Source organism: Ambystoma mexicanum, chromosome 1p (assembly GCF_040938575.1).
Source record: "Ambystoma mexicanum isolate Mex_15411 chromosome 1p, UKY_AmexF1_1, whole genome shotgun sequence".
NCBI classification, from domain to species: domain Eukaryota; kingdom Metazoa; phylum Chordata; class Amphibia; order Caudata; family Ambystomatidae; genus Ambystoma; species Ambystoma mexicanum.
In genome coordinates this window covers 1024146967-1024167094 of record NC_090921.1, presented here as the reverse complement: position 1 = coordinate 1024167094, position 20128 = coordinate 1024146967, and the positions used below count along the sequence as shown (strand labels likewise).

Sequence of the window (20128 nt, the reverse complement as noted above, 5' to 3'; positions counted from 1 at the left end):
CCTTAGTATGGTGGTCAGTAACATGCGGGAGACTGCAGAGTGGGTTATTTTTTTAATTGTCAACTGATGTGCTTTTACTCAATTCGGGAACCTCACAAGCCAAATTTGTAGTATTTTGCACGAATTGCAAGAGATGTTTGCATGTCGACAGCTGAAGTGGAAGCTCGTATTGAGCTTGCTAGAGAGCAATTTGCCAAGCCTTCGATAGCTCAGTTGGTAGAGCGGAGGGCTGTAGTGGTAAAACAGGCATCCTTAGGTCGCTCGTTCAAATCCGGCTCGAAGGACTTTTGCCAAATGCAAATTTTATTGAATACTTGGAAAGTAAAATACTTGGAAAATAACATAACAGACAATTTATAATTATATTATATTTCATCACTGAAAATAGATGCCTTTTGCTTTGAGGCTGTGGCCACGTTATGTTTCTGTCCAACACCAATCTTCATTGGTTTCCTGTGAGGTGATTCGGATCCCCATCTCTTGCTATGAACTGGCAAAACAGCAGAATCCCCTTGACAATCTTGATTTCTCAAGGGAAATGAGAGAACAGTATACACCATCCAAGATATTAAAATATTGTCAAGGCCCAACACGGCTGAATACTCTGAGGAGATGGCCTGTCAGGCGCCGCCTTTCAACTTTTCCTCCTTACTATGCTGGTCAGTAACATGCGGGAGACTGCGGAGGGGGTCATTTTCTTAATTGGGAACTGATGTGCTTTTACTCAATTCGGGAACCTCACAAGCCAAATTTGTAGTATTTTGCACGAATTGCAAGAGATGTTTACAAGTCGACGGTTGAAGTGGAAGCTCGTATTGAGTTTGCTAGAGAATGATTAGCCATGCCTTCGATAGCTCAGTTGGTAGAGCGGAGAACTGTAGTGGTAAAACAGGCATCCTTAGGTCGCTGGTTCAAATCCGGCTTGAAGGACTTTTGCCAAATGCACATTTTATTGAATACTTGGAAAGTAAAATACTTGGAAAGTAAAATAACAGACAATTTATAATCATATCATGTTTCATCACTTAAAATAGATGCCTTTTGCTTTGAGGCTGTGGCCACGTTATTTTTCTGTCCGACACCAATCTTCGTTGGTTACCTGTGAGGTATTTTGGATCCCCATCTCTTGCTATAAACTGACAAAACAGCAGAATCCCCTTGACAATCTTGATTTATCAAGGGAAATGGGAGAACACTATACACCATCCAAGATATTAAAATATTGTCAAGGCGGAACACTGATGAATACTCTGAGGAGATGGCCTGTGAGGCGCCGCCTTTCAACTTTTCCTCCTTAGTATGGTGGTCAGTAACATGCGGGAGACTGCGGAGGGGGTCATTTTTTTAATTGGGAACTGATGTGCTTTTACTCAATTCGGGAACCTCACAAGCCAAATTTGTAGTATTTTGCACAAATTGCAAGAGATGTTTAAAAGTCGACGGTTGAAGTGGAAGCTCGTATTGAGTTTGCTAGAGTTGATTTCCCAAGCCTTTGATAGCTGAGTTGGTAGAGGGGAGGACTGTAGTGGTAAAACAGGCATCCTTAGGTTGCTGGTTCAAATCCGGCTCGAAGGACTTTTGCCAAATGCAAATTTTATTGAATACTTGGAAAGTAAAATACTTGGAAAGTAAAATAACAGACAATTTATAATTATATTATATTTCATCACTGAAAATAGATGCCTTTTGCTTTGAGGCTCTGGCCACGTTATTTTTCTGTCCAACACGAATCTTCATTGGTTTCCTGCGAGGTGTTTTGGATCCCCATCTCTTGCTATAAACTGACAAAACAGCAGAATCCCCTTGACAATCTTGATTTCTCAAGGGAAATGGGAGAACACTATACACCATCGAAGATATTAAAATATTGTCAAGGCGGAACACTGATAAATACTCTGAGGAGATGGCCTGTGAGGCGCCGCCTTTCAACTTTTCCTCCTTAGTATGGTGGTCAGTAACATGCGGGAGACTGCGGAGGGGGTCATTTTTTTAATTGGGAACTGATGTGCTTTTACTCAATTCGGGAACCTCACAAGCCAAATTTGTAGTATTTTGCACGAATTGCAAGAGATGTTTACAAGTCGACGGAAGTGGAAGCTCGTATTGAGTTTGCTAGAGAATGATTAGCCAAGCCTTCGATAGCTCAGTTGGTAGAGCGGAGGACTGTAGTGTTAAAACAGGCATCCTTAGGTCGCTGGTTCAAATTCGGCTGGAAGGACTTTTGCCAAATGCACATTTTATTGAATACTTGGAAAGTAAAATACTTGGAAAGTAAAATAACAGACAATTTATAATCATATCATATTTCATCACTGAAAATAGATGCCTTTTGCTTTGAGGCTGTGGCCACGTTATTTTTCTGTCCGACACCAATCTTCGTTGGTTTCCTGTGAGGTGTTTTGGATCCCCATCTCTTGCTATAAACTGACAAAACAGCAGAATCCCCTTGACAATCTTGATTTCTCAAGGGAAATGGGAGAACACTATACACCATCGAAGATATTAAAATATTGTCAAGGCGGAACACTGATAAATACTCTGAGGAGATGGCCTGTGAGGCGCCGCCTTTCAACTTTTCCTCCTTAGTATGGTGGTCAGTAACATGCGGGAGACTTCGGAGGGGGTCATTTTTTTAATTGGGAACTGATGTGCTTTTACTCAATTCGGGAACCTCACAAGCCAAATTTGTAGTATTTTGCACGAATTGCAAGAGATGTTTGCATGTCGACGGTTGAAGTGGAAGCTCGAATTGAGCTAGCTAGAGAATGATTTGCCAAGCCTTCGATAGCTCAGTTGGTAGTGCGGAGGACTGTAGTGGTAAAACAGGCATCCTTAGGTCGCTGGTTCAAATCCGGCTCGAAGGACTTTTGACAAATGCAAATTTTATTGAATACTTGGAAAGTAAAATACTTGGAAAATAAAATAACAGACAATTTATAATTATATTATATTTCCTCACTGAAAATATATGCCTTTTGTTTTGAGGCTGTGGCCACGTTATTTTTCTGTCCAACACGAATCTTCATTGGTTTCCTGTGAGGTGTTTTGGATCCCCATCTCTTGCTATGAACTGGCAAAACAGCAGAATCTCCTTGACAATCTTGATTTCTCAAGGAAAATGAGAGAACACTATACACCATCCAAGGTATTAAAATATTGTCAAGGCCCAACACTGCTGAATACTCTGAGGAGATGGCCTGTGAGGCGCCGCCTTTCAACTTTTCCCCCTTAGTATGGTGGTCAGTAACATGCGGGAGACTGCGGAGGGGTCATTTTTTTAATTGGGAACTGATGTGCTTTTACTCAATTCGGGAACCTCACAAGCCAAATTTGTAGTATTTTGCACGAATTGCAAGAGATGTTTACAAGTCGACGGTTGAAGTGGAAGCTCGTATTGAGTTTGCTAGAGAATGATTAGCCAAGCCTTCGATAGCTCAGTTGGTAGAGCGGAGGACTGTAGTGGTAAAACAGGCATCCTTAGGTCGCTGGTTCAAATTCGGCTGGAAGGACTTTTGCCAAATGCACATTTTATTGAATACTTGGAAAGTAAAATACTTGGAAAGTAAGATAACAGACAATTTATAATCATATCATATTTCATCACTGAAAATAGATGCCTTTTGCTTTGAGGCTGTGGCCACGTTATTTTTCTGTCCGACACCAATCTTCGGTGGTTTCCTGTGAGGTGTTTTGGATCCCCATCTCTTGCTATAAACTGACAAAACAGCAGAATCCCCTTGACAATCTTGATTTCTCAAGGGAAATGGGAGAACACTATACACCATCGAAGATATTAAAATATTGTCAAGGCGGAACACTGATAAATACTCTGAGGAGATGGCCTGTGAGGCGCCGCCTTTCAACTTTTCCTCCTTAGTATGGTGGTCAGTAACATGCGGGAGACTTCGGAGGGGGTCATTTTTTTAATTGGGAACTGATGTGCTTTTACTCAATTCGGGAACCTCACAAGCCAAATTTGTAGTATTTTGCACGAATTGCAAGAGATGTTTGCATGTCGACGGTTGAAGTGGAAGCTCGAATTGAGCTAGCTAGAGAATGATTTGCCAAGCCTTCGATAGCTCAGTTGGTAGAGCGGAGGACTGTAGTGGTAAAACAGGCATCCTTAGGTCGCTGGTTCAAATCCGGCTCGAAGGACTTTTGACAAATGCAAATTTTATTGAATACTTGGAAAGTAAAATACTTGGAAAATAAAATAACAGACAATTTATAATTATATTATATTTCCTCACTGAAAATATATGCCTTTTGTTTTGAGGCTGTGGCCACGTTATTTTTCTGTCCAACACGAATCTTCATTGGTTTCCTGTGAGGTGTTTTGGATCCCCATCTCTTGCTATGAACTGGCAAAACAGCAGAATCTCCTTGACAATCTTGATTTCTCAAGGAAAATGAGAGAACACTATACACCATCCAAGGTATTAAAATATTGTCAAGGCCCAACACTGCTGAATACTCTGAGGAGATGGCCTGTGAGGCGCCGCCTTTCAACTTTTCCCCCTTAGTATGGTGGTCAGTAACATGCGGGAGACTGCGGAGGGGTCATTTTTTTAATTGGGAACTGATGTGCTTTTACTCAATTCGGGAACCTCACAAGCCAAATTTGTAGTATTTTGCACGAATTGCAAGAGATGTTTACAAGTCGACGGTTGAAGTGGAAGCTCGTATTGAGTTTGCTAGAGAATGATTAGCCAAGCCTTCGATAGCTCAGTTGGTAGAGCGGAGGACTGTAGTGGTAAAACAGGCATCCTTAGGTCGCTGGTTCAAATTCGGCTGGAAGGACTTTTGCCAAATGCACATTTTATTGAATACTTGGAAAGTAAAATACTTGGAAAGTAAGATAACAGACAATTTATAATCATATCATATTTCATCACTGAAAATAGATGCCTTTTGCTTTGAGGCTGTGGCCACGTTATTTTTCTGTCCGACACCAATCTTCGTTGGTTTCCTGTGAGGTGTTTTGGATCCCCATCTCTTGCTATAAACTGACAAAACAGCAGAATCCCCTTGACAATCTTGATTTCTCAAGGGAAATGGGAGAACACTATACACCATCGAAGATATTAAAATATTGTCAAGGCGGAACACTGATAAATACTCTGAGGAGATGGCCTGTGAGGCGCCGCCTTTCAACTTTTCCTCCTTAGTATGGTGGTCAGTAACATGCGGGAGACTGCGGAGGGGGTCATTTTTTTAATTGGGAACTGATGTGCTTTTACTCAATTCGGGAACCTCACAAGCCAAATTTGTAGTATTTTGCACGAATTGCAAGAGATGTTTGAATGTCGACGGTTGAAGTGGAAGCTCGAATTGAGCTAGCTAGAGAATGATTTGCCAAGCCTTTGATAGCTCAGTTGGTAGAGCGGGGGACTGTAGTGGTAAAACAGTCATCCTTAGGTCGCTGGTTCAAATCCGGCTCAAAGGACTTTTGACAAATGCAAATTTTATTGAATACTTGGAAAGTAAAATACTTGGAAAATAAAATAACAGACAATTTATAATTATATTATATTTCCTCACTGAAAATAGATGCCTTTTGCTTTGAGGCTGTGGCCACGTTATTTTTCTGTCCAACACGAATCTTCATTGGTTTCCTGTGAGGTGTTTTGGATCCCCATCTCTTGCTATGAACTGGCAAAACAGCAGAATCCCCTTGACAATCTTGATTTCTCAAGGAAAATGAGAGAACACTATACACCATCCAAGGTATTAAAATATTGTCAAGGCCCAACACTGCTGAATACTCTGAGGAGATGGCCTGTGAGGCGCCGCCTTTCAACTTTTCCCCCTTAGTATGGTGGTCAGTAACATGCGGGAGACTGCGGAGGGGGTCATTTTTTTAATTGGGAACTGATGTGCTTTTACTCAATTCGGGAACCTCACAAGCCAAATTTGTAGTATTTTGCACGAATTGCAAGAGATGTTTGCATGTCGACGGTTGAAGTGGAAGCTCGAATTGAGCTAGCTAGAGAATGATTTGCCAAGCCTTCGATAGCTCAGTTGGTAGAGCGGAGGACTGTAGTGATAAAACAGGCATCCTTAGGTCGCTGGTTCAAATCCGGCTCGAAGGACTTTTGACAAATGCACATTTTATTGAATACTTGGAAAGTAAAATACTTGGAAAATAAAATAACAGACAATTTATAATTATATTATATTTCCTCACTGAAAATAGATGCATTTTGCTTTGAGGCTGTGGCCACGTTATTTTTCTGTCCAACACGAATCTTCATTGGTTTCCTGCGAGGTGTTTTGGATCCCCATCTCTTGCTATGAACTGGTAAAACAGCAGAATCTCCTTGACAATCTTGATTTCTCAAGGAAAATGAGAGAACACTATACACCATCCAAGGTATTAAAATATTGTCAAGGCCCAACAATGCTGAATACTCTGAGGAGATGGCCTGTGAGGCGCCGCCTTTCAACTTTTCCCCCTTAGTATGGTGGTCAGTAACATGCGGGAGACTGCAGAGTGGGTTATTTTTTTAATTGTCAACTGATGTGCTTTTACTCAATTCGGGAATCTCACAAGCCAAATTTGTAGTATTTTGCACGAATTGCAAGAGATGTTTGCATGTCGACAGCTGAAGTGGAAGCTCGTATTGAGCTTGCTAGAGAACAATTTGCCAAGCCTTCGATAGCTCAGTTGGTAGAGCGGAGGGCTGTAGTGGTAAAAGAGGCATCCTTAGGTCGCTCGTTCAAATCCGGCTCGAAGGACTTCTGCCAAATGCAAATTTTATTGAATACTTGGAAAGTACAATACTTGGAAAATAACATAACAGACAATTTATAATTATATTATATTTCATCACTGAAAATAGATGCCTTTTGCTTTGAGGCTGTGGCCACGTTATGTTTCTGTCCAACACCAATCTTCATTGGTTTCCTGTGAGGTGTTTTGGATCCCCATCTCTTGATATGAACTGGCAAAACAGCAGAATCCCCTTGACAATCTTGATTTCTCAAGGGAAATGAGAGAACACTATACACCATCCAAGGTATTAAAATATTGTCAAGGCCCAACACTGCTGAATACTCTGAGGAGATGGCCTGTGAGGCGCCGCCTTTCAACTTTTCCCCCTTAGTATGGTGGTCAGTAACATGCGGGAGACTGCAGAGTAGGTTATTTTTTTAATTGTCAACTGATGTGCTTTTACTCAATTCGGGAACCTCACAAGCCACATTTGTAGTATTTTGCACGAATTGCAAGAGATGTTTGCATGTCGACAGCTGAAGTGGAAGCTCGTATTGAGCTTGCTAGAGAACAATTTGCCAAGCCTTCGATAGCTCAGTTGGTAGAGGGGAGGGCTGTAGTGGTAAAAGAGGCATCCTTAGGTCGCTCGTTCAAATCCGGCTCGAAGGACTTTTGCCAAATGCAAATTTTATTGAATACTTGGAAAGTACAATACTTGGAAAATAACATAACAGACAATTTATAATTATATTATATTTCATCACTGAAAATAGATGCCTTTTGCTTTGAGGCTGTGGCCACGTTATGTTTCTGTCCAACACCCATCTTCATTGGTTTCCTGTGAGGTGTTTTGGATCCCCATCTCTTGCTATGAACTGGCAAAACAGCAGAATCCCCTTGACAATCTTGATTTCTCAAGGGAAATAAGAGAACACTATACACCATCCAAGATATTAAAATATTGTCAAGGCCCAACACGGCTGAATACTCTGAGGAGATGGCCTGTCAGGCGCCGCCTTTCAACTTTTCCTCCTTACTGTGCTGGTCAGTAACATGCGGGAGACTGCGGAGGGGGTCATTTTCTTAATTGGGAACTGATGTGCTTTTACTCAATTCGGGAACCTCACAAGCCAAATTTGTAGTATTTTGCACGAATTGCAAGAGATGTTTACAAGTCGACGGTTGAAGTGGAAGCTCGTATTGAGTTTGCTAGAGTTGATTTTCCAAGCCTTCGATAGCTCAGTTGGTAGAGCGGAGGACTGTAGTTGTAAAACAAGCATCCTTAGGTCGCTGGTTCAAATCCAGCTCGAAGGACTTTTGCCAAATGCAAATTTTATTGAATACTTGGGAAGTAAAATACTTGGAAAATAAAATAACAGACAATTTATAATTATATTATATTTCATCACTGAAAATAGATGCCTTTTGCTTTGAGGCTGTTGCCACGTTATGTTTCTGTCCAACACCAATCTTCATTGGTTTCCTGTGAGGTGTTTTGGATCCCCATCTCTTGCTATGAACTGGCAAAACAGCAGAATCCCCTTGACAATCTTGATTTCTCAAGGGAAATGAGAGAACACTATACACCATCCAAGATATTAAAATATTGTCAAGGCCCAACACGGCTGAATACTCTGAGGAGATGGCCTGTGAGGCACCGCCTTTCAACTTTTCCCCCTTAGTATGGTGGTCAGTAACATGCGGGAGACTGCGGAGGGGGTCATTTTTTTAATTGGGAACTGATGTGCTTTTACTCAATTCGGGAACCTCACAAGCCAAATTTGTAGTATTTTGCACGAATTGCAAGAGATGTTTGCATGTCGACAGCTGAAGTGGAAGCTCGTATTGAGCTTGCTAGAGAACAATTTGCCAAGCCTTCGATAGCTCAGTTGGTAGAGGGGAGGGCTGTAGTGGTAAAAGAGGCATCCTTAGGTCGCTCGTTCAAATCCGGCTCGAAGGACTTTTGCCAAATGCAAATTTTATTGAATACTTGGAAAGTACAATACTTGGAAAATAACATAACAGACAATTTATAATTATATTATATTTCATCACTGAAAATAGATGCCTTTTGCTTTGAGGCTGTGGCCACGTTATGTTTCTGTCCAACACCAATCTTCATTGGTTTCCTGTGAGGTGTTTTGGATCCCCATCTCTTGCTATGAACTGGCAAAACAGCAGAATCCCCTTGACAATCTTGATTTCTCAAGGGAAATAAGAGAACACTATACACCATCCAAGATATTAAAATATTGTCAAGGCCCAACACGGCTGAATACTCTGAGGAGATGGCCTGTCAGGCGCCGCCTTTCAACTTTTCCTCCTTACTGTGCTGGTCAGTAACATGCGGGAGACTGCGGAGGGGGTCATTTTCTTAATTGGGAACTGATGTGCTTTTACTCAATTCGGGAACCTCACAAGCCAAATTTGTAGTATTTTGCACGAATTGCAAGAGATGTTTACAAGTCGACGGTTGAAGTGGAAGCTCGTATTGAGTTTGCTAGAGTTGATTTTCCAAGCCTTCGATAGCTCAGTTGGTAGAGCGGAGGACTGTAGTTGTAAAACAAGCATCCTTAGGTCGCTGGTTCAAATCCAGCTCGAAGGACTTTTGCCAAATGCAAATTTTATTGAATACTTGGAAAGTAAAATACTTGGAAAATAAAATAACAGACAATTTATAATTATATTATATTTCATCAATGAAAATAGATGCCTTTTGCTTTGAGGCTGTGGCCACGTTATGTTTCTGTCCAACACCAATCTTCATTGGTTTCCTGTGAGGTGTTTTGGATCCCCATCTCTTGCTATGAACTGGCAAAACAGCAGAATCTCCTTGACAATTTTGATTTCTCAAGGGAAATGAGAGAACACTATACACCATCCAAGATATTAAAATATTGTCAAGGACCAACACGGCTGAATACTCTGAGGAGATGGCCTGTGAGGCGCCGCCTTTCAACTTTTCCCCCTTAGTATCGTGGTCAGTAACATGCGGGAGACTACGGAGGGGGTCATTTTTTTAATTGGGAACTGATGTGCTTTTACTCAATTCGGGAACCTCACAAGCCAAATTTGTAGTATTTTGCACGAATTGCAAGAGATGTTTACAAGTCGACGGTTGAAGTGGAAGCTCGTATTGAGTTTGCTAGAAAATGATTATCCAAGCCTTCGATAGCTCAGTTGGTAGAGCGGAGGACTGTAGTGGTAAAACAGGCATCCTTAGGTCGCTGGTTCAAATCCGGCTTGAAGGACTTTTGCCAAATGCACATTTTATTGAATACTTGGAAAGTAAAATACTTGGAAAGTAAAATAACAGACAATTTATAATCATATCATATTTCATCACTGAAAATAGATGCCTTTTGCTTTGAGGCTGTGGCCACGTTATGTTTCTGTCCGACACCAATCTTCGTTGGTTTCCTGTGAGGTGTTTTGGATCCCCATCTCTTGCTATGAACTGGCAAAACAGCAGAATCTCCTTGACAATCTTGATTTCTCAAGGAAAATGAGAGAACACTATACACCATCCAAGGTATTAAAATATTGTCAAGGCCCAACACTGCTGAATACTCTGAGGAGATGGCCTGTGAGGCGCCGCCTTTCAACTTTTCCCCCTTAGTATGGTGGTCAGTAACATGCGGGAGACTGCAGAGTGGGTTATTTTTTTAATTGTCAACTGATGTGCTTTTACTCAATTCGGGAACCTCACAAGCCAAATTTGTGGTATTTTGCACGAATTGCAAGAGATGTTTGCATGTCGACAGCTGAAGTGGAAGCTCGTATTGAGCTTGCTAGAGAGCAATTTGCCAAGCCTTCGATAGCTCAGTTGGTAGAGCGGAGGGCTGTAGTGGTAAAACAGGCATCCTTAGGTCGCTCGTTCAAATCCGGCTCGAAGGACTTTTGCCAAATGCAAATTTTATTGAATACTTGGAAAGTAAAATACTTGGAAAATAACATAACAGACAATTTATAATTATATTATATTTCATCACTGAAAATAGATGCCTTTTGCTTTGAGGCTGTGGCCACGTTATGTTTCTGTCCAACACCAATCTTCATTGGTTTCCTGTGAGGTGATTCGGATCCCCATCTCTTGCTATGAACTGGCAAAACAGCAGAATCCCCTTGACAATCTTGATTTCTCAAGGGAAATGAGAGAACAGTATACACCATCCAAGATATTAAAATATTGTCAAGGCCCAACACGGCTGAATACTCTGAGGAGATGGCCTGTCAGGCGCCGCCTTTCAACTTTTCCTCCTTACTATGCTGGTCAGTAACATGCGGGAGACTGCGGAGGGGGTCATTTTCTTAATTGGGAACTGATGTGCTTTTACTCAATTCGGGAACCTCACAAGCCAAATTTGTAGTATTTTGCACGAATTGCAAGAGATGTTTACAAGTCGACGGTTGAAGTGGAAGCTCGTATTGAGTTTGCTAGAGAATGATTAGCCATGCCTTCGATAGCTCAGTTGGTAGAGCGGAGAACTGTAGTGGTAAAACAGGCATCCTTAGGTCGCTGGTTCAAATCCGGCTTGAAGGACTTTTGCCAAATGCACATTTTATTGAATACTTGGAAAGTAAAATACTTGGAAAGTAAAATAACAGACAATTTATAATCATATCATGTTTCATCACTTAAAATAGATGCCTTTTGCTTTGAGGCTGTGGCCACGTTATTTTTCTGTCCGACACCAATCTTCGTTGGTTACCTGTGAGGTATTTTGGATCCCCATCTCTTGCTATAAACTGACAAAACAGCAGAATCCCCTTGACAATCTTGATTTATCAAGGGAAATGGGAGAACACTATACACCATCCAAGATATTAAAATATTGTCAAGGCGGAACACTGATGAATACTCTGAGGAGATGGCCTGTGAGGCGCCGCCTTTCAACTTTTCCTCCTTAGTATGGTGGTCAGTAACATGCGGGAGACTGCGGAGGGGGTCATTTTTTTAATTGGGAACTGATGTGCTTTTACTCAATTCGGGAACCTCACAAGCCAAATTTGTAGTATTTTGCACAAATTGCAAGAGATGTTTAAAAGTCGACGGTTGAAGTGGAAGCTCGTATTGAGTTTGCTAGAGTTGATTTCCCAAGCCTTTGATAGCTGAGTTGGTAGAGGGGAGGACTGTAGTGGTAAAACAGGCATCCTTAGGTTGCTGGTTCAAATCCGGCTCGAAGGACTTTTGCCAAATGCAAATTTTATTGAATACTTGGAAAGTAAAATACTTGGAAAGTAAAATAACAGACAATTTATAATTATATTATATTTCATCACTGAAAATAGATGCCTTTTGCTTTGAGGCTCTGGCCACGTTATTTTTCTGTCCAACACGAATCTTCATTGGTTTCCTGCGAGGTGTTTTGGATCCCCATCTCTTGCTATAAACTGACAAAACAGCAGAATCCCCTTGACAATCTTGATTTCTCAAGGGAAATGGGAGAACACTATACACCATCGAAGATATTAAAATATTGTCAAGGCGGAACACTGATAAATACTCTGAGGAGATGGCCTGTGAGGCGCCGCCTTTCAACTTTTCCTCCTTAGTATGGTGGTCAGTAACATGCGGGAGACTGCGGAGGGGGTCATTTTTTTAATTGGGAACTGATGTGCTTTTACTCAATTCGGGAACCTCACAAGCCAAATTTGTAGTATTTTGCACGAATTGCAAGAGATGTTTACAAGTCGACGGAAGTGGAAGCTCGTATTGAGTTTGCTAGAGAATGATTAGCCAAGCCTTCGATAGCTCAGTTGGTAGAGCGGAGGACTGTAGTGTTAAAACAGGCATCCTTAGGTCGCTGGTTCAAATTCGGCTGGAAGGACTTTTGCCAAATGCACATTTTATTGAATACTTGGAAAGTAAAATACTTGGAAAGTAAAATAACAGACAATTTATAATCATATCATATTTCATCACTGAAAATAGATGCCTTTTGCTTTGAGGCTGTGGCCACGTTATTTTTCTGTCCGACACCAATCTTCGTTGGTTTCCTGTGAGGTGTTTTGGATCCCCATCTCTTGCTATAAACTGACAAAACAGCAGAATCCCCTTGACAATCTTGATTTCTCAAGGGAAATGGGAGAACACTATACACCATCGAAGATATTAAAATATTGTCAAGGCGGAACACTGATAAATACTCTGAGGAGATGGCCTGTGAGGCGCCGCCTTTCAACTTTTCCTCCTTAGTATGGTGGTCAGTAACATGCGGGAGACTTCGGAGGGGGTCATTTTTTTAATTGGGAACTGATGTGCTTTTACTCAATTCGGGAACCTCACAAGCCAAATTTGTAGTATTTTGCACGAATTGCAAGAGATGTTTGCATGTCGACGGTTGAAGTGGAAGCTCGAATTGAGCTAGCTAGAGAATGATTTGCCAAGCCTTCGATAGCTCAGTTGGTAGAGCGGAGGACTGTAGTGGTAAAACAGGCATCCTTAGGTCGCTGGTTCAAATCCGGCTCGAAGGACTTTTGACAAATGCAAATTTTATTGAATACTTGGAAAGTAAAATACTTGGAAAATAAAATAACAGACAATTTATAATTATATTATATTTCCTCACTGAAAATATATGCCTTTTGTTTTGAGGCTGTGGCCACGTTATTTTTCTGTCCAACACGAATCTTCATTGGTTTCCTGTGAGGTGTTTTGGATCCCCATCTCTTGCTATGAACTGGCAAAACAGCAGAATCTCCTTGACAATCTTGATTTCTCAAGGAAAATGAGAGAACACTATACACCATCCAAGGTATTAAAATATTGTCAAGGCCCAACACTGCTGAATACTCTGAGGAGATGGCCTGTGAGGCGCCGCCTTTCAACTTTTCCCCCTTAGTATGGTGGTCAGTAACATGCGGGAGACTGCGGAGGGGTCATTTTTTTAATTGGGAACTGATGTGCTTTTACTCAATTCGGGAACCTCACAAGCCAAATTTGTAGTATTTTGCACGAATTGCAAGAGATGTTTACAAGTCGACGGTTGAAGTGGAAGCTCGTATTGAGTTTGCTAGAGAATGATTAGCCAAGCCTTCGATAGCTCAGTTGGTAGAGCGGAGGACTGTAGTGGTAAAACAGGCATCCTTAGGTCGCTGGTTCAAATTCGGCTGGAAGGACTTTTGCCAAATGCACATTTTATTGAATACTTGGAAAGTAAAATACTTGGAAAGTAAGATAACAGACAATTTATAATCATATCATATTTCATCACTGAAAATAGATGCCTTTTGCTTTGAGGCTGTGGCCACGTTATTTTTCTGTCCGACACCAATCTTCGGTGGTTTCCTGTGAGGTGTTTTGGATCCCCATCTCTTGCTATAAACTGACAAAACAGCAGAATCCCCTTGACAATCTTGATTTCTCAAGGGAAATGGGAGAACACTATACACCATCGAAGATATTAAAATATTGTCAAGGCGGAACACTGATAAATACTCTGAGGAGATGGCCTGTGAGGCGCCGCCTTTCAACTTTTCCTCCTTAGTATGGTGGTCAGTAACATGCGGGAGACTTCGGAGGGGGTCATTTTTTTAATTGGGAACTGATGTGCTTTTACTCAATTCGGGAACCTCACAAGCCAAATTTGTAGTATTTTGCACGAATTGCAAGAGATGTTTGCATGTCGACGGTTGAAGTGGAAGCTCGAATTGAGCTAGCTAGAGAATGATTTGCCAAGCCTTCGATAGCTCAGTTGGTAGAGCGGAGGACTGTAGTGGTAAAACAGGCATCCTTAGGTCGCTGGTTCAAATCCGGCTCGAAGGACTTTTGACAAATGCAAATTTTATTGAATACTTGGAAAGTAAAATACTTGGAAAATAAAATAACAGACAATTTATAATTATATTATATTTCCTCACTGAAAATATATGCCTTTTGTTTTGAGGCTGTGGCCACGTTATTTTTCTGTCCAACACGAATCTTCATTGGTTTCCTGTGAGGTGTTTTGGATCCCCATCTCTTGCTATGAACTGGCAAAACAGCAGAATCTCCTTGACAATCTTGATTTCTCAAGGAAAATGAGAGAACACTATACACCATCCAAGGTATTAAAATATTGTCAAGGCCCAACACTGCTGAATACTCTGAGGAGATGGCCTGTGAGGCGCCGCCTTTCAACTTTTCCCCCTTAGTATGGTGGTCAGTAACATGCGGGAGACTGCGGAGGGGTCATTTTTTTAATTGGGAACTGATGTGCTTTTACTCAATTCGGGAACCTCACAAGCCAAATTTGTAGTATTTTGCACGAATTGCAAGAGATGTTTACAAGTCGACGGTTGAAGTGGAAGCTCGTATTGAGTTTGCTAGAGAATGATTAGCCAAGCCTTCGATAGCTCAGTTGGTAGAGCGGAGGACTGTAGTGGTAAAACAGGCATCCTTAGGTCGCTGGTTCAAATTCGGCTGGAAGGACTTTTGCCAAATGCACATTTTATTGAATACTTGGAAAGTAAAATACTTGGAAAGTAAGATAACAGACAATTTATAATCATATCATATTTCATCACTGAAAATAGATGCCTTTTGCTTTGAGGCTGTGGCCACGTTATTTTTCTGTCCGACACCAATCTTCGTTGGTTTCCTGTGAGGTGTTTTGGATCCCCATCTCTTGCTATAAACTGACAAAACAGCAGAATCCCCTTGACAATCTTGATTTCTCAAGGGAAATGGGAGAACACTATACACCATCGAAGATATTAAAATATTGTCAAGGCGGAACACTGATAAATACTCTGAGGAGATGGCCTGTGAGGCGCCGCCTTTCAACTTTTCCTCCTTAGTATGGTGGTCAGTAACATGCGGGAGACTGCGGAGGGGGTCATTTTTTTAATTGGGAACTGATGTGCTTTTACTCAATTCGGGAACCTCACAAGCCAAATTTGTAGTATTTTGCACGAATTGCAAGAGATGTTTGAATGTCGACGGTTGAAGTGGAAGCTCGAATTGAGCTAGCTAGAGAATGATTTGCCAAGCCTTTGATAGCTCAGTTGGTAGAGCGGGGGACTGTAGTGGTAAAACAGTCATCCTTAGGTCGCTGGTTCAAATCCGGCTCAAAGGACTTTTGACAAATGCAAATTTTATTGAATACTTGGAAAGTAAAATACTTGGAAAATAAAATAACAGACAATTTATAATTATATTATATTTCCTCACTGAAAATAGATGCCTTTTGCTTTGAGGCTGTGGCCACGTTATTTTTCTGTCCAACACGAATCTTCATTGGTTTCCTGTGAGGTGTTTTGGATCCCCATCTCTTGCTATGAACTGGCAAAACAGCAGAATCCCCTTGACAATCTTGATTTCTCAAGGAAAATGAGAGAACACTATACACCATCCAAGGTATTAAAATATTGTCAAGGCCCAACACTGCTGAATACTCTGAGGAGATGGCCTGTGAGGCGCCGCCTTTCAACTTTTCCCCCTTAGTATGGTGGTCAGTAACATGCGGGAGACTGCAGAGTAGGTTATTTTTTTAATTGTCAACTGATGTGCTTTTACTCAATTCGGGAACCTCACAAGCCACATTTGTAGTATTTTGCACGAATTGCAAGAGATGTTTGCATGTCGACAGCTGAAGTGGAAGCTCGTATTGAGCTTGCTAGAGAACAATTTGCCAAGCCTTCGATAGCTCAGTTGGTAGAGCTGAGGGCTGTACTGGTAAAACAGGCATCCTTAGGTCGCTCGTTCAAATCCGGCTCAAAGGAATTTTGCCAAATGCAAATTTTATTGAATACTTGGAAAGTAAAATACTTGGAAAATAACATAACAGACAATTTATAATTATATTATATTTCATCACTGAAAATAGATGCCTTTTGCTTTGAGGCTGTGGCCACGTTATGTTTCTGTCCAACACCAATCTTCATTGGTTTCCTGTGAGGTGTTTTGGATCCCCATCTCTTGCTATGAACTGGCAAAACAGCAGAATCCCCTTGACAAGCTTGATTTCTCAAGGGAAATGAGAGAACACTATACACCATCCAAGATATTAAAATATTGTCAAGGCCCAACACGGCTGAATACTCTGAGGAGATGGCCTGTGAGGCGCCGCCTTTCAACTTTTCCTCCTTACTATGCTGGTCAGTAACATGCGGGAGACTGCGGAGGGGGTCATTTTCTTAATTGGGAACTGATGTGCTTTTACTCAATTCGGGAACCTCACAAGCCAAATTTGTAGTATTTTGCACGAATTGCAAGAGATGTTTACAAGTCGACGGTTGAAGTGGAAGCTCGTATTGAGTTTGATAGAGTTGTTTTACCAAGCCTTCGATAGCTCAGTTGGTAGAGGGGAGGACTGTAGTGGTAAAACAGGCATCCTTAGGTTGCTGGTTCAAATCCGGCTCGAAGGACTTTTGCCAAATGCAAATTTTATTGAATACTTGGAAAGTAAAATACTTGGAAAGTAAAATAACAGACAATTTATAATTATATAATATTTCATCACTGACAATAGATGCCTTTTGCTTTGAGGCTGTGGCCACGTTATTTTTCTGTCCAACACCAATCTTCATTGGTTTCCTCTGAGGTGTTTTGGATCCCCATCTCTTGCTATGAACTGGCAAAACAGCAGAATCCCCTTGACAATCTTGATTTCTCAAGGGAAATGAGAGAACACTATACACCATCCAAGATATTAAAATATTGTCAAGGGGGAACACTGATGAATACTCTGAGGAGATGGCCTGTGAGGCGCCGCCTTTCAACTTTTCCTCCTTAGTATGGTGGTCAGTAACATGCGGGAGACTGCGGAGGGGGTCATTTTTTTAATTGGGAACTGATGTGCTTTTACTCAATTCGGGAACCTCACAAGCCAAATTTGTAGTATTTTGCACGAATTGCAAGAGATGTTTGAATGTCGACGGTTGAAGTGGAAGCTCGAATTGAGCTAGCTAGAGAATGATTTGCCAAGCCTTTGATAGCTCAGTTGGTAGAGCGGGGGACTGTAGTGGTAAAACAGTCATCCTTAGGTCGCTGGTTCAAATCCGGCTCAAAGGACTTTTGACAAATGCAAATTTTATTGAATACTTGGAAAGTAAAATACTTGGAAAATAAAATAACAGACAATTTATAATTATATTATATTTCCTCACTGAAAATAGATGCCTTTTGCTTTGAGGCTGTGGCCACGTTATTTTTCTGTCCAACACGAATCTTCATTGGTTTCCTGTGAGGTGTTTTGGATCCCCATCTCTTGCTATGAACTGGCAAAACAGCAGAATCCCCTTGACAATCTTGATTTCTCAAGGAAAATGAGAGAACACTATACACCATCCAAGGTATTAAAATATTGTCAAGGCCCAACACTGCTGAATACTCTGAGGAGATGGCCTGTGAGGCGCCGCCTTTCAACTTTTCCCCCTTAGTATGGTGGTCAGTAACATGCGGGAGACTGCAGAGTAGGTTATTTTTTTAATTGTCAACTGATGTGCTTTTACTCAATTCGGGAACCTCACAAGCCACATTTGTAGTATTTTGCACGAATTGCAAGAGATGTTTGCATGTCGACAGCTGAAGTGGAAGCTCGTATTGAGCTTGCTAGAGAACAATTTGCCAAGCCTTCGATAGCTCAGTTGGTAGAGCTGAGGGCTGTACTGGTAAAACAGGCATCCTTAGGTCGCTCGTTCAAATCCGGCTCAAAGGAATTTTGCCAAATGCAAATTTTATTGAATACTTGGAAAGTAAAATACTTGGAAAATAACATAACAGACAATTTATAATTATATTATATTTCATCACTGAAAATAGATGCCTTTTGCTTTGAGGCTGTGGCCACGTTATGTTTCTGTCCAACACCAATCTTCATTGGTTTCCTGTGAGGTGTTTTGGATCCCCATCTCTTGCTATGAACTGGCAAAACAGCAGAATCCCCTTGACAAGCTTGATTTCTCAAGGGAAATGAGAGAACACTATACACCATCCAAGATATTAAAATATTGTCAAGGCCCAACACGGCTGAATACTCTGAGGAGATGGCCTGTGAGGCGCCGCCTTTCAACTTTTCCTCCTTACTATGCTGGTCAGTAACATGCGGGAGACTGCGGAGGGGGTCATTTTCTTAATTGGGAACTGATGTGCTTTTACTCAATTCGGGAACCTCACAAGCCAAATTTGTAGTATTTTGCACGAATTGCAAGAGATGTTTACAAGTCGACGGTTGAAGTGGAAGCTCGTATTGAGTTTGATAGAGTTGTTTTACCAAGCCTTCGATAGCTCAGTTGGTAGAGGGGAGGACTGTAGTGGTAAAACAGGCATCCTTAGGTTGCTGGTTCAAATCCGGCTCGAAGGACTTTTGCCAAATGCAAATTTTATTGAATACTTGGAAAGTAAAATACTTGGAAAGTAAAATAACAGACAATTTATAATTATATAATATTTCATCACTGACAATAGATGCCTTTTGCTTTGAGGCTGTGGCCACGTTATTTTTCTGTCCAACACCAATCTTCATTGGTTTCCTCTGAGGTGTTTTGGATCCCCATCTCTTGCTATGAACTGGCAAAACAGCAGAATCCCCTTGACAATCTTGATTTCTCAAGGGAAATGAGAGAACACTATACACCATCCAAGATATTAAAATATTGTCAAGGGGGAACACTGATGAATACTCTGAGGAGATGGCCTGTGAGGCGCCGCCTTTCAACTTTTCCTCCTTAGTATGGTGGTCAGTAACATGCGGGAGACTGCGGGGGGGTCATTTTTTTAATTTGGAACTGATGTGCTTTTACTCAATTCGGGAACCTCACAAGCCAAATTTGTAGTATTTTGCACGAATTGCAAGCGATGTTTGCATGTCGACGGTTGAAGTGGAAGCTCGAATTGAGCTTGCTAGAGAATGATTTGCCAAGCCTTCGATAGCTCAGTTGGTAGAGCTGAGGACTGTAGTGGTAAAACAGGCATCCTTAGGTTGCTGGTTCAAATCCGGCTCGAAGGACTTTTGCCAAATGCAAATTTTATTGAATACTTGGAAAGTAAAATACTTGGAAAATAAAATAACAGACAATTTATAATTATATTATATTTCCTCACTGAAAATAGATGCCTTTTGCTTTGAGGCTGTGGCCACGTTATTTTTCTGTCCAACACGAATCTTCATTGGTTTCCTGTGAGGTGTTTTGGATCCCCATCTCTTGCTATGAACTGGCAAAACAGCAGAATCCCCTTGACAATCGAGATTTCTCAAGGAAAATGAGAGAACACTATACACCATCCAAGATATTAAAATATTGTCAAGGCCCAACACGGCTGAATACTCTGAGGAGATGGCCTGTGAGGCGCCGCCTTTCAACTTTTCCCCCTTAATATGGTGGTCAGTAACATGCGGGAGACTGCGGAGGGCGTCATTTTTTTAATTGGGAACTGATGTGCTTTTACTCAATTCGGGAACCTCACAAGCCAAATTTGTAGTTTTTTGC

At 41.3% G+C, this 20128-nt stretch overlaps 7 non-coding genes across 7 annotated transcripts; all 7 read left to right on the top strand.

The window, feature by feature from the left end:
* The first annotated feature begins 4069 nt into the window (after nucleotides 1-4069).
* On the top strand, nucleotides 4070-4155 carry TRNAY-GUA (transfer RNA tyrosine (anticodon GUA)). Its single transcript is given in 2 exon segments — nucleotides 4070-4106; nucleotides 4120-4155. It is a non-coding gene; the product is annotated as a tRNA-Tyr (tRNA).
* A 1851-nt stretch (nucleotides 4156-6006) lies between these two features.
* TRNAY-GUA (transfer RNA tyrosine (anticodon GUA)) lies at nucleotides 6007-6092 on the top strand. The gene is given in 2 exon segments: nucleotides 6007-6043; nucleotides 6057-6092. It is a non-coding gene; the product is annotated as a tRNA-Tyr (tRNA).
* A 1851-nt stretch (nucleotides 6093-7943) lies between these two features.
* On the top strand, nucleotides 7944-8029 carry TRNAY-GUA (transfer RNA tyrosine (anticodon GUA)). The gene is given in 2 exon segments: nucleotides 7944-7980; nucleotides 7994-8029. It is a non-coding gene; the product is annotated as a tRNA-Tyr (tRNA).
* A 1205-nt stretch (nucleotides 8030-9234) lies between these two features.
* Nucleotides 9235-9320, top strand: TRNAY-GUA (transfer RNA tyrosine (anticodon GUA)). Its single transcript is given in 2 exon segments — nucleotides 9235-9271; nucleotides 9285-9320. It is a non-coding gene; the product is annotated as a tRNA-Tyr (tRNA).
* Nucleotides 9321-9880: 560 nt separating this feature from the next.
* Nucleotides 9881-9966, top strand: TRNAY-GUA (transfer RNA tyrosine (anticodon GUA)). The gene is given in 2 exon segments: nucleotides 9881-9917; nucleotides 9931-9966. It is a non-coding gene; the product is annotated as a tRNA-Tyr (tRNA).
* A 3140-nt stretch (nucleotides 9967-13106) lies between these two features.
* On the top strand, nucleotides 13107-13192 carry TRNAY-GUA (transfer RNA tyrosine (anticodon GUA)). The gene is given in 2 exon segments: nucleotides 13107-13143; nucleotides 13157-13192. It is a non-coding gene; the product is annotated as a tRNA-Tyr (tRNA).
* Nucleotides 13193-14397: 1205 nt separating this feature from the next.
* TRNAY-GUA (transfer RNA tyrosine (anticodon GUA)) lies at nucleotides 14398-14483 on the top strand. The gene is given in 2 exon segments: nucleotides 14398-14434; nucleotides 14448-14483. It is a non-coding gene; the product is annotated as a tRNA-Tyr (tRNA).
* Nucleotides 14484-20128: the final 5645 nt, after the last annotated feature.